Source organism: Lissotriton helveticus, chromosome 1_1 (assembly GCF_964261635.1).
Source record: "Lissotriton helveticus chromosome 1_1, aLisHel1.1, whole genome shotgun sequence".
Classification (NCBI taxonomy): Eukaryota; Metazoa; Chordata; class Amphibia; order Caudata; family Salamandridae; genus Lissotriton; species Lissotriton helveticus.
Genome location: NC_136057.1, coordinates 60,707,142 through 60,723,302, shown reverse-complemented (window position 1 = coordinate 60,723,302; position 16,161 = coordinate 60,707,142). Strand labels below are relative to the sequence as shown.

At 41.6% G+C, this 16,161-nt stretch overlaps 1 pseudogene; it reads right to left on the bottom strand.

The window, feature by feature from the left end:
* Window positions 1-9,012: 9,012 nt before the first annotated feature.
* On the bottom strand, window positions 9,013-11,041 carry LOC144823760 (uncharacterized; annotated as a pseudogene).
* Between the last annotated feature and the right edge of the window lie 5,120 nt (window positions 11,042-16,161).

Genomic DNA, 16,161 nt, shown 5'->3' with positions numbered 1-16,161 from the left:
TTGTAGTTGAGATAAGTTCGTTTTTGATATGTTGATCACTAATGTTTTTTGCTCCTGGTTGACTGAGCGATTGTTGTCGTGCTTTCTGTGGCGGCTTCTGCTCCGCCTGGTTCGACGTTGACAGTTTGGCCCGTTCCTAAAAAAGGAACACCAGATGCTGAGGCCGCGGTTTGAGGAACATTATCAAATTGTTTGGACGGTCCAGTACTCTTGAACGGTCTTCCGTGGTTGGTATTACCTCTTTGGGAAGAGGAACCATCAGTGGAGCTTCCTTCATCTGAAGATGGATTGCTGTAAGGTTTTTGTTGTCTGCGTTGGGCATATACCTCTGCCCAACTGTATACCTCCCCCAGTTTATAGTCCATAGTGTCACGTTTATATTTTCAGATTTTTCTGTCATTAATCTCTTTGGTATATTTGTCAAGTTGAATGTTAATGTCGGCGAGTGCTTTGTCTAAGTCTTCTTTAGGCATGTTGTTTTCAAGGTTTCGTTGAATTTGCGTTATTTCTTTGTCCAAATCGTCGATGACTTTCGAAAGCTCTTCAACTATGAGTAAAATCAAGTCTAATGAACATCGGTTAAGGATAGCGTACCATCGTTCCGTGAATTTTGGGTTGTTCCGACAGAGAGTTGGCTTCAAAGCGATGCGTAGACCTCTCGGGATACGTTGATCTTTGTGGTATCTAATTAAAGTTCCAGCATGTAGGCGTTGGTTAATGATTCTCTTGGTAGTATAAAGTAGTTGTCTCAACATACTTGGGTTGGAGAAGGTGCTCGTGGAAGAGGGATCAACTTCCTGAATCAGAGAGTAAATGCGATTAGTTTCTTCTGGGGTGAAACCAAATGTGTCAGCCCGATTGGCTGTGGTGCTGGCGATTTCTTCGTAGGACACTTTTAGGGTTTGGTGCCCGCCAATAGGCCAGAGGTAAATTGAAAATCAAAGTCTATAAAGAGATGGCGGCACTCGTGGTAGAAATTGTTCACTGATGTGAATAGTGTAAACTGAATTGTACGTATTTTTGGGTGCCAGGAAATGGTCCCTTCCGGCCGGTAGGGACTGGTGATTGTACTGAACAAGGTGAGAGTGCAGGGACAACCTGCACTGTTTCCAAAGGCACTCCAATCGGAGAATAAACTCCTGTGTTATATTTTCTTCGCAAAGTATTAAAGATGTAAAACAAACGTAATCAGTGGTAATCCTTTTTGGAAGTTTGTTTAATCGGTGAGTCACATATTACATCATAGTGACTGAATTGCAAGATGGTAATTGGTTTTACTTTTTAATGACATCCATAGATCGGTGCATCGTCCCTATGCATTTCGGGCGGAGCCCTTCGTCAGGGGATAGCAAGAGATCTAGAAATAAACATACTGGTATCAGGAAGGGGAGCTCGCACCCACGAGGTACTTAATACAGTCAGGGGGGTGAAATCAGACAGGACATGCGCATTCCAATGTGAAAAAAGAACCGTGAGAGTATAGGAGTCCCTGGTGAGTTTAGTTCGTGATGGAAAAACAAATATTCGATAACGTGACTTATTAAAAAAACACCCGTTAAGTGTATAATGCAATGCGTGATGGTCAAAAACAAACCGGCAGGAAAAATTAATCATCCGTGTATAGTGCCCAATGGTTATGCGTGCTACGAGAAAGAACCAGTGTGCACTCGGTTAGAAAACATAAGTATAGCGGTAAAGGGGTCTCAAAGAGCTTACCAGGTATCAAATGTAACGGCGCACAGGAGTTTATTCTCCGATTGGAGTGCCTTTGGAAACAGTGCAGGTTGTCCCTGCACTCTCACCTTGTTCAGTACAATCACCAGTCCCTACCGGCCGGAAGGGACCATTTCCTGGCACCCAAAAATATGTACAATTCAGTTTACACTATTCACATCAGTGAACAATTTCTACCACGAGTGCCGCCATCTCTTTATAGACTTTGATTTTCAATTTACCTCTGGCCTATTGGCGGGCACCAAACCCTAAAAATGTCCTACGAAGAAATTGCCAGCACCACAGCCAATCGGGCTGACACATTTGGTTTCCCCCCAGAAGAAACTAATCGCATTTACTCTCTGATTCAGGAAGTTGATCCCTCTTCCACGAGCACCTTCTCCAACCCAAGTATGTTGAGACAACTACTTTATACTACCAAGAGAATCATTAACCAACGCCTACATGCTGGAACTTTAATTAGATACCACAAAGATCAACGTATCCCGAGAGGTCTACGCATCGCTTTGAAGCCAACTCTCTGTCAGAACAACCCAAAATTCACGGAACGATGGTACGCCATCCTTAACCGATGTTCATTAGACTTGATTTTACTCATAGTTGAAGAGCTTTCGAAAGTCATCGACGATTTGGACAAAGAAATAACGCAAATTCAACGAAACCTTGAAAACAAAATGCCTAAAGAAGACTTAGACAAAGCACTCGCCGACATTAACATTCAACTTGACAAATATACCAAAGAGATTAATGACAGAAAAATCTGAAAATATAAACGTGACACTATGGACTATAAACTGGGGGAGGTATACAGTTGGGCAGAGGTATATGCCCAACGCAGACAACAAAAACCTTACAGCAATCCATCTTCAGATGAAGGAAGCTCCACTGATGGTTCCTCTTCCCAAAGAGGTAATACCAACCACGGAAGACCGTTCAAGAGTACTGCACCGTCCAAACAATTTGATAATGTTCCTCAAACCGCGGCCTCAGCATCTGGTGTTCCTTTTTTAGGAACGGGCCAAACTGTCAACGTCGAACCAGGCGGAGCAGAAGCCGCCACAGAAAGCACGACAACAATCGCTCAGTCAACCAGGAGCAAAAAACATTAGTGATCAACATATCAAAAACAAACTTATCTCAACTACAATTGTCTACTCTTGAACGCGGAACTACTTTCGTTCCAACGTACAACACCTCTGAATTGGAAACCGAGATTAGCCTTTATAAATTCATGCGGACCATAAGGCTTCGACACTTTTTCACCAACGTGTGTCCTCCTACTAGTACTCCCATACAACACGCATGTAAAGACCTAAGAAGCAAAAGCACATTTATGGCTCCTGCTAGTCACAAAATATTTGACTCTTTTGAAACAATCACCTTGAACTCCATCAGAGATAATTTCAAGAAACCCAACCCTAAGTACAATAATTTCAAACGCAGGGAATCAAGAGCACTAAATCAAATTGTTAACAATCCCAACATCACCTGCAGAAAAGCTGACAAGGGGGGTGCGCTTGTAGTCATGGACAGCGATTTTTACAACAAAAGCGTAAGTGACCACGTCAGCGACAAGAACCTGTACATGAAATTACCAAGCGATCCCACTGAGGTTTTTTCCAATACACTCAAAATCATTCTTGATAAAGCATTGTCAATGGGAACGATCACGGACAAAGACTACAAATATCTCATACAACCACATCCAAAATGTCCAAGCATACACATGCTTCCAAAAATTCATAAAAATTTGAACCATCCACCGTTTCGTCCCATTGTTTCTACTAATAGCTCCATTCATGAACCCACTGGAAAATTCATCGATCTTTACCTGCAAGATATCGTTAAATCCATGTCAACTTACCTGCGCGATACAACTGACTTCCTGAATCGTCTCCAACAGATCACACTGGAGCCTGGCAAGTCACACACTCTTGTTACCATTGACGTATGTGCCCTATACACATCGATTCCACACAACAGGGGCATTGAAGCCATTGAGTCTTTTTTACTCAACCATCCGATCGATGACGATTTGAAAGTTCTGATACTTGAACTCATACAGTTTACCCTGTACCATAGCTATTTCACCTTCAACAACGACTACTATCTCCAACTCGTTGGAACGTCAATGGGGAATTGTGCAGCTCCCAGCTATGCGAACTTGTTTATGCACCGCATGGAACTTGATCACATTTTGAGTCACAATAAATGGTCAGATAACATCTTTACCCTATGGAGATACATCGATGACATTTTCCTTATCTGGATCGGTCAACCGGATGAAATTCTCGAATTCCTGAAATACATAAATGTTTTGGATGACCATATAAAGTTTACACACACCATCAGTCCCCACAGCTTACCATTTCTGGATGTACAGATGACACTACTTGACAACAAAATCACAACCGACCTATTCGTCAAAGCTACGGATAGAAACAATGCTCTACTCTACACCAGCTGTCATCCCACTCCCCTTAAAACGCATTTTCCATTCTCTCAGCTATTAAGGGCCAAAAGGATTTGTTCAGAATCAGATGCTTATGCAACATCGGAACAAAAGATACTTCAAAGATACAGAGACCGGAGATATCCTGAGGTCACACTGCAAGCAGCCAAAAATCGTGCAGCTACAAAAACTCGGTCAGACCTTTTATCCACACATATTAAACCGACCGGTGAACAGAGGCCAGTTTTCGTATCTAAATATTCAACAAGGAGCAAGGTGATCAAGAACATTATCCTAAAAAGCTGGGATATGATTCGTTTTGAACCAGACTTTCAGGGCATCTTTAACTGCAGACCACTATTTGCATACCAGAGAGCAAAAAATATCAAGAACATCTTGGAAACCGAACCCATTAACCCTTCCGCAAAATATTCAGGCACCATACCGTGCCACAATTGTGGTCATTGTCACAATATCATCTCAGGAAATACCATGAACCATCCAGCATCAGGGAAAGCTATTAAACTACGGACTAATGCTACCTGTGACTCCAAGAATGTAGTATATCTACTCAAGTGCCCCTGTGGACTGCCTTATGTAGGCAAGACTGAAAGAAAAATCAAAGTTCGCTTGACCGAACATAAAAGTACAATTAGAAACAAATCCATCAAAGCACCTTTGGCGGCTCACTTCACCACACACCAGCACAACGTGAGTCAACTGAGGTTCCTTGTGTTGGAGGTTGTCCCACTGAGACCAGGCGTTGACAACAGAAAAATACTACTCCAGAGGGAAACCGTTTGGATCAAGAGACTCGATGCGTGCCAGCCTAAGGGTCTTAATGACAGACTCGAATATAGTTGTTTTCTATAATGAACCGTTGTCTCAATGTGCATATTCTCTAATCCTGCTTCTCAAACCCACACCTCATGAGTTAACATTCCACTTTCCTGTTTCACACGTATTCACTTTCTTGTTTCATATCTTTTCACCCACTTTTGTTTCAAATTCATTATTACACTCATCACCTGTCTATCTAGCCTTCATATATCTTTTCTCAACTGTCTGTTATTTTTCCTAACATCTTTCACTTCACCTTTGACTTTCATTTCTCCGTTCTTTGTTTTACCTTTTTTTTCCAGTCCCTACACTCTGTTCTCTTTTGTGACGCACATTACTTGATTCATTCTTATGTTTGTGATGATATTCTTATTCACTGACTATCGACATTGACCATTTCAAGATGGCCGCCGTTACCATCTCATACTGCTCATGTTCTTATGGACATATATTCACGTTGTTTTACTTCGTCTGGTCATTACATTTGTATTTCTAATGTTCAGTACTGTATTTGGCCACGGCCATTGCTAAAGTTTGTTTTTTGTCTTTTATTTAACGTCCGCTCTATCATCGATACACCTTCACTGCTACTAACACTCATGGTAGTCCGTTTTCCATTTCCTCAACCGCGTATTTACTTCCGCATTCACCTAACCCTCCACCGACTTCGGCAGCCCCGCATGTCGTGCGCCGTTACATTTGATACCTGGTAAGCTCTTTGAGACCCCTTTACCGCTATACTTATGTTTTCTAACCGAGTGCACACTGGTTCTTTCTCGTAGCACGCATAACCATTGGGCACTATACACGGATGATTAATTTTTCCTGCCGGTTTGTTTTTGACCATCACGCATTGCATTATAAACTTAACGGGTGTTTTTTTAATAAGTCACGTTATCGAATATTTGTTTTTCCATCACGAACTAAACTCACCAGGGACTCCTATACTCTCACGGTTCTTTTTTCACATTGGAATGCGCATTTCCTGTCTGATTTCACCCCCCTGACTGTATTAAGTACCTCGTGGGTGCGAGCTCCCCTTCCTGATACCAGTATGTTTATTTTTAGATCTCTTGCTATCCCCTGATGAAGGGCTCCGCCCGAAATGCATAGGGACGATGCACCGATCTATGGATGTCATTAAAAAGTAAAACCAATTACCATCTTGCAATTCAGTCACTATGATGTAATATGTGACTCACCGATTAAACAAACTTCCAAAAAGGATTACCACTGATTACGTTTGTTTTACATCTTTAATACTTTGCGAAGATAATATAACACAGGAGTTTATTCTCCGATTGGAGTGCCTTTGGAAACAGTGCAGGTTGTCCCTGCACTCTCACCTTGTTCAGTACAATCACCAGTCCCTACCGGCCGGAAGGGACCATTTCCTGGCACCCAAAAATACGTACAATTCAGTTTACACTATTCACATCAGTGAACAATTTCTACCACGAGTGCCGCCATCTCTTTATAGACTTTAAATCCCTTGTGTGGCAGACTGCTTTAAAGTACTCGACATTCTGCAGTATTTTTATGGATTATTAACAAGACTAGTGCCAGGATACAGACATATTTTTAGGTTTCCTAAACAAATCGGGTATGAATTGAGTAGAAACGACTGAATTATGTTCCCAAAACAAGAGTGAAGCCCAGATCTCAGTATTACAGGTAGCACTTCTCGCTTCATTAACACAAAAGAGAGGTAGTACCATCTCAAGCAAAAAAAATCCTTTCACCCTGAGAGAAGGCATACTGGTGAGAATAGTCCCCTATGTTTGCACCTGTGCCAGACTCCCTGCTGAAAGCAGTCATGCTATTAAGATTTGACCCCTCTATTGCCAAATAAACTAGGTTCCTTGCTGACATCACAAATGATCTTTGCAGTTTAAGGAATAAATCACATTTAGGTTCCTTGCTGACATCACAAATGATCTTTGTAGTTTAGGGAATAAATCAAATTTAAGATCTCCTATACAATCACCAGTCTAATACCATACATTCAAATAAATGTGTTGTTTTATTACATATCTAAAAACATACATTTCGTATTAATATGTAAAATCTAGTCAATATTGTGTACATTTCATAGCCTCGTGATTGTTCTTGCTGTACCATAAGTTTGTTCATGTTAATGTTAAAGGAAATTGAGTTTGATCCTGGTACACACGTCTGTAGTGTGGTTTTTAAAGGCTCTTGGATGTTCATACATATGTGGTGTTTTGATGTTTGGTTATGTATCATTAATACAGATTTCTAAAGTATTGAGTTTCAAATTTCTTATCCCACTAATGGCCGTACAAACCACTTGTTCAGTTTAGAACTTGTTGCTGTTAACGTGAAGGTAAAGTGAGTTTGGCCCTGGGGCAAACCCCTGTAGTGTGTTATGTATAAGGATGGGTGTGCTGAAGAGCAATCTTGTTCCTGACTGGCTGTGTGGTGGTGGTGTGGTGATGTGATGATGATGATGATGGTTGGCAGCAGAAAGAACATCCTAGACTCAACAATTTGTTAAAATGAACTCGGTGGAAAGCATTTGTTTCTACTATCTTTGGCTACTGAAGATGTATACTTTCTTCTGATGTGCATATTACATCGATGAACACCTTTCTCTAGGCAAGGCTGAGCTATAAGAACACTGTTTATTTGACAGCTACAGCAACACAAAAGCACCTTACAGATGATTCAGAATGCTACGATCTATCTTATTTGTGGTCGGAGGACATCCCAACTGCATCGCAAAGTTTCACTGCTTGCTCACGAGGCAGCACATACTTTTTATGTCCATTTATTCGTTGACAGTTTATAAAACAAGAGTTTCTTTTTACTTGTAAAAACAATCCTGAATATCATCTGTGTCAAAAATCTGAATCAGTTGTGTTCCTTTGCTTCTAAATCCAGATTTTTTTTCCAGAGACAAAGTTCAAGAAATGTAAAGCAGAAAGTCGATAGTTCTGGACTCTAAGAGCTGAATTCTTTACCGCTCAAGATTCAATCTTTAACTAATCGTCAAACTTTAAGAAACGTATTCAGAACTAAACTTTTCTTCAGCTCTCTCTGCGATCAATACTTTCGTCAACATGCACAGATTCTGTCTTTTCACCAGTTAGGAGTTGGTTGGTTGATTCTCTGTAAATAAGAAAGGTCTAAAATAAATTCATATAAAATTAATGTGTCCGTGAATCATTTACCTTCAGTGGTGAGCCAGAAAATTTCCCAAGGGTCCAGCTTGATATTGGATACCTCTGGGGAAGTGCCACTATGGTGGGTGCACTAACAGATGCATGTGATGAGTGAAAGGAGCATCGTGTCTCCCAAGTCAGTGCTTCAGAGGTAAATGTTGTGTGCTGCAAGCATTAACTCTCAGAGTTACAGGTCACAATTTCCTACTTTGTCTTCTTGTGCCTTTGGAAGTTGTTCTCTAGCAGCTGTCATTGAACCAGTTATTGCACAAAATGAACAAACACCAAAATCAGCTAGAAATATTCTCCAGTCTGTGCTTGGTAAACTTATTCAATTGTGTTGTGTTGATAGGTTTTATCACTAATCCCTGTAGTTAGCTGAAAATCCTTCCCACAACACTTCCAAATCCACTACAAAAGTATGGTTTCTCCCCTGTTTGTGTTTGTTAGTGCACTTGAATGGCTTTTCCCCTAAGTGGGTTCGCTGGAGATTTCTTAATGTTGAAGGGGCACTAAAAATACTTACACATTCACTACGTGTTAGGGGTTTATCACCTGTGTGTGTTCGTTGATATCTTTGTATTTCTGATAATTGACTAAAGCACTTAACACACTACCTGCATTTGCAAGTTTTTTCCACTGTGTGTGATCGCTAATTATTCCTTAACTTTGAGGAATGACTAAAACTATTTCCACATTCATTGCAATCAGATGTTTTTCCCCTGTGTGTGTTCGCTGATGCCTCTGCAGAATTGATAACAGACCAATGCTCTTCATACGTTCACGGCACTGTAATGGCTTTTCCCCTGTGTGTGTTCGCTGATGACTCCTGAGATTTGAGGAATCACTAAAACTACTTCCACAATCATTGCAATAGAGTGTTTTTTCCCCAGTGTGTGTTCGTTTATGTTTGTGTAGGTCCAATAACCGACTGAAGCTCTTCACACATTCACTGCAATGCTATGGTTTTTCTCCTGTGTGTGTTCGTTGATGTCTTCGAAGATTTGATAACATACTGAATCTCTTCACACATTTATTGCAATGGTATGGTTTTTCCCCAGTGTGTGTTCGCTGATGTGTTTGGAGTTGTGATAACAGACTGAAGCTCTTCACACATTCACCGCACTGGAATGGCTTTTCCCCTGTGTGTGTTCGCTGATGAATCCTGAGATTTGATGAATTACTAAAACTACTTCCACATTCACTGCAATGGTATGGTTTTTCCCCAGTATGTGTTCGCTGATGAATCCTGAGATTTGATGAATCACTAAAACTACTTCCACATTCACTGCAATGGTATGGTTTTTCCCCAGTATGTGTTCGCTGATGAATCCTGAGATTTGATGAATCACTAAAACTACTTCCACATTCATTGCAATGGTATGGTTTTTCCCCTGTGTGTGTTCGCTGATGAATCCTGAGACTTGATGAATCACTAAAACTACTTCCACATTCACTGCAATGGTATGGTTTTTCCCCAGTATGTGTTCGCTGATGTCTTTGTAGGGTTGAAAACCGACAGAAGCTCTTCACACATTCAGTGCAATGGTATGGTTTTTCTCCTGTGTGTGTTCGCTGATGACTTTGAAGAATTGATAACCGACTGAAGCTCTTCACACATTCAGTGCAATGGTACGGTTTTTCCCCAGTATGTGTTCGCTGATGTCTTTGTAGGTGTGATAACCGACTGAAGCTCTTCACACATTCACTGCAATGGTATGGTTTTTCACATGTGTGTGTTTGCTGATGTCTTTTAAGATGTGATAACTGACTGAATGCCTTCACACATTCATTGCAATGGTATGGTCTTTCCCCTGTGTGTGTTCGCTGGTGAACTTGGAGTTGTGATAACTGACTGAAGCTCTTCACACATTCAGTGCAATGGTACGGGTTTTCCCCCATGTGTGTTTGCTGATGGTCTAGGAGTGCTAACTGACTAAAATTCTTCACACATTCATTTCAATTGCACGTTGCTTTTCCTGTGTGTGTTTGCTGATGGCTCTTTAGTAGTGATGACAAACTAAAGCTCTTGCTGCTTGTGTATGATTTTTCTTTCTTGGTTAATGTCTCTGTGTCGGATTAATATTTATCTGCATCCCATGACTGCGTTTCCTGAGGAGCTAACATGGTTGATAAAGCACTGGTGTTATTCTCACATTCCCTGTATGTCTATGGTATTTTGGATGGTTGAGTTCAGATTTCACAATGAAATACAAGACTCACCAACTACATATATTATAATTGTGGCAAGCAAAGCTTCTTTGTAGGTGGTTATGTCTTTAGATTGTGGAATGGTTTTGCAAGCTTATGAGTGAAAATCAGTCTTCCTTCTGGTTGAAGCAAATTGGGACAGTCTGTTGTAGATCAGAGACCCTCGCTTTCCTTTACCCTTCAGTTGTCTGGCTCCACTCCCTTGTGCTTTTCTGTTGTTCCTGTGGTTTGGCCAGAAAGAGTTTACAATACACCTAGCGTGCTGAATGGTGGTGTGCCATCATTACACGAAGCAGAGCAATGCTGTATCTACCTCATAACGAACACATGATCAAAGCTGGTGGTGGAGACCTGTTTATACAGGAAATGATTTGTCAGTGTTGTTGCATTAATTTTCTAGAGGTCGTTTCTTAGTCCTGTTGCGTGGAGGTGTACAGCTCAAACTCTTACATCCACTGAATTGCTCTGGACTGCCTCTTCCAGGATCTTTCAGTTTATGTTCAGGTTCCTCAGTCTGCAGATCTTTTCCTAAATATTGGACCTCATTTTTTCCAACCACTATTTTCAGATTTGCACGATTACTGTCAATATTCACAATCATTTGTGCATTCAAGGCTGGTTTCCTATTGGATGTAAAGAGATTTAAAATCACTAAATGGAAATGTAAGAGAATGTGAATACACAATATTTAACTAGTTGTAAAAGACATCTGGTCATTACCATTTATGAAAGATAGAGATATTTCACCATACACAGATATTTAACTAAATGTTCTATAGTACATGTCACATTTTACTTAATACAGAAAAGGAGGTGATTTTCCGGTGTTCAGACAGTAACTTAGTACAGAAAGAGCACACATGGAGTGGAGTGCCCACTTGCTAGAGGTACAGCTTTACAAAGACGCACATGGCCAAGATTTCATTTAAACAAGAAGAGATTGTGTAAGAAGAGATGGATCAGGATGTGTTGCTGTCACTTCAGTTTCTGGAATTGTATAACGGGAGTAACCCTTTGAAGACCACATAACAAAGAAAACTCTTCATGAAGTGTATCATAATGGTAACGCTCCAGGAAGTATATAATAAAGGTAACGCTCCAGGAAGTATATAATAAAGGTAACGCTCCAGGAAGTATATAATAAAGGTAACGCTTCAGGAAGTATATAATAAAGGTAACGCTCCAGGAAGTATATAATAAAGGTAACGCTCCAGGAAGAATATAACAAATGTAGCTCCATTCACACTCTTCTTGACAATACTTTCCTGTTCACTCTGGAGCAGCTGAAGTTCCAACTCCTGTCTTTACTTTTCTGTTTGTTGAGTTATCTTTGCCACATTCCTAGGGATGGTTCAAGCATTTGTTGGAAGATTGCAGCATTTATTATAGATATTCCATCACAACCAGTAATATACCTGTGATATCTCTGCTGCAAATACATGTCTGCTTTTGTCTTTTTCTACCTTATCAGGGTATCTGACTCAATGTCTTCCGTTTGGTGCCAGCATGCTTCTCGGTCAGGGGATGGAGCATTAGCAGAGTGGGACAAGATGTCCATTGCTTTCAGGTGAGTACAGCATTTACACCATTGGGAATTTCTTAAAATCACATTTACCTTACTCCCTGTTCATCACCTTCCATACTCCCTTATGTCTGCGTACTCGTTCAGCAGGGTTCATTGACAGCTAAAGCAAAGGAGTGACTCGATGCACACAGCAGACATCAGGTAATGATCTGATAGACAAACGCCATAGTTGGCAGTAGAAGAATCAAAAGCGTCTTTAGTGAAGCTCGCCCGGGACATAAAAAGGAAGTGCACAGGTAGCTACTTATGAGGTATAAACAGAGGAGGCAAACATGTAGGTTCATGCTCCATTTTGGGTCTGTTTCAGGTTTTTACTGGCCTGGGAATTGGTGTGCAATGTATCTTAATCCTGCGGCTGATAAGGGCACTTGCTGCAAGGGTGTTACCTCTTTGACCCTTTACAAGAGGGGGGGGGGGTAACAGAGCCATAGAAATCACAACACCTGGCTCTGCTGTGACGTGGGATGTGGGCCAGGTTTAGATTGGTGGAGCGTAGTCTTCTGGAGAGCATGTAAAATCGCATCCAGGCAGCTAGGCTGGGTACTCCTTGGATCTCTATTTTTTTTTTTGTTAAGTCTTTAAACAGTTGTCGTGCATCCATTTGGGCAACGTTGATACGCAGTTTTTAGATTTGACAAAAAAGCCAGTCAACTCTGCCGAAAGGGAAATAATTAGCTGAGTGTCATCAGCATGCGACACTAGTGAGATATTCCAAAATGTTGCACTACCTTTGCCAGAGGCCTGCTGTAAATATTAAAAAGGGTAGGACTGAGCTCCAAACCCCGAGGGACACCAGGAGCCAGTCCTCTTTGTGATGAGGCGAAAGGGGGGTATAACTTTAAAAGACCACTCCTTTAAAAAGAAGGAAAACCAGGCTAGACCTTTGCCCTGTACCCCCAGGTCAGTGAGGCAAGTTAATATTATTGCATGTGAGACAGTGTCGAAGGCCGAACTTAAATCTAGGAGTATCAGAGCCTGCGATTTGCCAGCCTCTGCAGTACTGCAAAGGGATTCAGTAACTGTTAATAGAGCAATTTCTGTGTTGTATGATCTAAATCCATTTTGGGAATAATCTAATATTTTATATTGAAATTTTAAAATATAATCAGGTTTAAATGGGTCATCCCGAGATCCAGATTTCACTTGACGCATAAAGGTGGAAATAGAATCTGTGTCAAGTAGAGCCAATTGGTCCAAGGTAGCCCATTGTGTGTGGTAGGTTCCTGTGTCAAGAGAGACAGGTTTGACTGTTTTCTCACCCCTGTTAAAGTAAAGATAAAGATCACTAAGCAAGCTTGGTGCAGTGGCTGTTAGACGCTTCCGCTAATCCAGGAGTGGAGGTGGGTTTAATCAGGTTGTTCACAATAGAGAAGATTTCCTTTGAAAGCTTGCTGCTGTTTTTGATTTGTCTGCAAATAATTCGACACAGGCAGTTTTAATCAGTTTCTTGTAGCATTTAATCGCTCTCAAGTATTGCATTCATACTGCAGCATCATAGGATGTGTGCCAAGCACAATCAAGTTCTTTGAATTGCTTCTTTTATGAGCAATGCTTCATTGAACAAAGCAGCTGGGGGGCTGCTTCCTACTTTTATAGAGCATGGCAGAAATAAAATGATCCAAGGCAGAATTGAGCCATGCTTTGGTGGAAGTCTCCGCCCATTCTATATTGGAGTATATTAAAGGGCACACTACTAGCTAATTGGAAAGTGGCCAGGTCATTAGTAAAGTCCTGGATTTCTTTATTGTTGATTAGATCAAGATGAATATTCAAGTCTCCAATTATGCTCAAGTTGGACAATTGAAGGGAGTGCAAGGTAGAACATTCTGTTAGAGACGCATCGGAGAAGAGCTAGGGCAACGGCTACAGTCCCCAGGCTCCAACACACTCTTCATTACTCTTCCTGCACCCGGAGGCTCTTAAAGGCAGCAGCGAGGTCCCACTGTGGGGGACGCATCGGAGCAGAGCCGGGGGACTGACTACAGCCCCCAGGCTCCACCACACGCCACATCACTCTTACTGCACCCAGAGGAGCTTAAAGGCAGCAGCGAGGTCCCGCTGTGGGGGACGCATCGGAGCAGAGCCAGGGCACGGACTACAGCCCCCAGGCTCCACTGCACAAAGCATCACTCTTCTGGCACCCGGAGATGCTTAAAGGCAGTAGCGTGGTACCTCTGCACGAGACTAGCCCGGGCTAAGGGCGGGCTCAACCACGCCCGTCGGGGCCCGTTGGAGGCTGGGGCCCCCCTCTAACTTCTTCACTTCCCCGTTACATGCCCACCATGGGTAACAGAGGAGGTAACTGTTACCTCTTTAGATACCTTTCTGGCCAAGGCAACATCGGCATTAGAAAAATAAATCGCACTTACAGAAAAAAGTCTTAGGTTGCGGTTAGGGGCAGGAAAGTCATCTAATCTAGTTGTTTCTCCAACTAAGGGGGTGTAATGACACTATATGGGTTTCTCTTCCAGAATTGCCGGCAGTGTCTGCACCAACCCCCGAACATTCACAGCCAGCCTCTACATTTAGCTGGAAACCAACTGACGCTATTTTCGTAAATGCTAAATGAAAAAGAGGTTATGAGATACTGCCCTCCAAGTGTCCTGCCAAGAAGATCAGAAAGGCCGCTATGCCAGCGATTCCACATGTATGAATGGCCAGCAACATTCAGAGACTACATTTCGCTCATATTGGTGTGATCTTCTTGATAACTTTAAACAACTTTTGAAACCGATCTATGCCCATTTAGATTCTATAGATCGCACAAAAGGTCATCCTCTCTAATGTCTGTAAAACTCTTAGAAACTATAATTGTGGAAGTCATAATTTGTGTTTTAATTGTGAAAACATGATCCTTGGTCATGAGTTAGTCAAATCGACCTCTACTTCTATTGGTCATCCTTGTGCTGAAAACAGGGATCCTATTGGTCCAGACCATGTAGATTTGGCCCCTAGGTGTTGCCCACCGCAGGTGACCATGCAAGATTGTATGGGTAAGGGGCAATCACATGACTTATCAAGACCACGGATTAAGGTAAATCCCCGTCTACTCGGGCCCATAGCAGACCAAATCAGCAATACAAGGAATTCCCTCCTGCAGCTTGTCACTATGTTCAAATTTTAGTCAACGTGCCTTTACTACGGCCCAATCTTAGAAAATCTTCACTTCAGCTGATGGCCAAGGCTCGACACTGGATGACTCAAAACATTAATCAAGGTCATCTCATCCAAAATCATGTGATAATGGCCAGAAGAACGCAGTGAATTGGGTTTGGTGTAAAAACAACCAATAATGATAATGGTTATTTTAAGCTCCGATCATGAATGGCTAGTGAGAGACATATTAGTGAGTTTACTGGTTGCCCCTTCACTATATTCTCAGATTTATGCAGTCTCGTTGTTTTTTTTTTTTTATAGGTCTGCACCAGTGCGTAGTTCCACCGTATTCACTCAGGGCCTTTCTTTAGTGAGAACTGGTCATACGCCTGCCCAGGTGGCTTTTAATGCCCTGCACTATCAAACAGGTACTCATTGTTGGAAGATATGGAGGCATTTGATTGACCGATCTCTCTACTAAATCATTTGCCTCCTCAGTCTGTTTTTATAACGATTATAAAACGGTTTCTGGTTTGGTACCCGTGGAGAGGTTTGGTCATTTTAGGTTCATTAAGCAGTATTACATTCTTACCAATTGACCCTACATCATCCTTCTCACCAGTACAGACAGAGATTCGGTCGCAGGAGTCGCTAAGTGATATAAAGTTCTCTCTAGGACTATAGCGGGTTATGAAAACAAAAAGGATAATCAAAATTGGCATAAAGAGTTTACGAATTCTGATATCTGCTTTCAGGAAAATTGGGCAGAGCAGTCAGTCTATGTAAATGGCTACAGCTCCTTTGTTACACCAGCAATTCCATCAGCAACAGGTAGATCTAAGGGTGGCTACTCAAAATTATAGCAAACACGATCACCCTAGTTAAGGTGACCTTTGTCAATAACTTGCCTCATTTTCTTGTTATCTTGGCTGAAGGTTCTATGAAAATTGATTTGTTACAGATTAATTACTATAATAATAATTTTAAGAATCCTACACAGGTGACTGCTGAGTTGGCTGGAATATTGGAATCTCTGTTAACATTCCACACACGTTCAA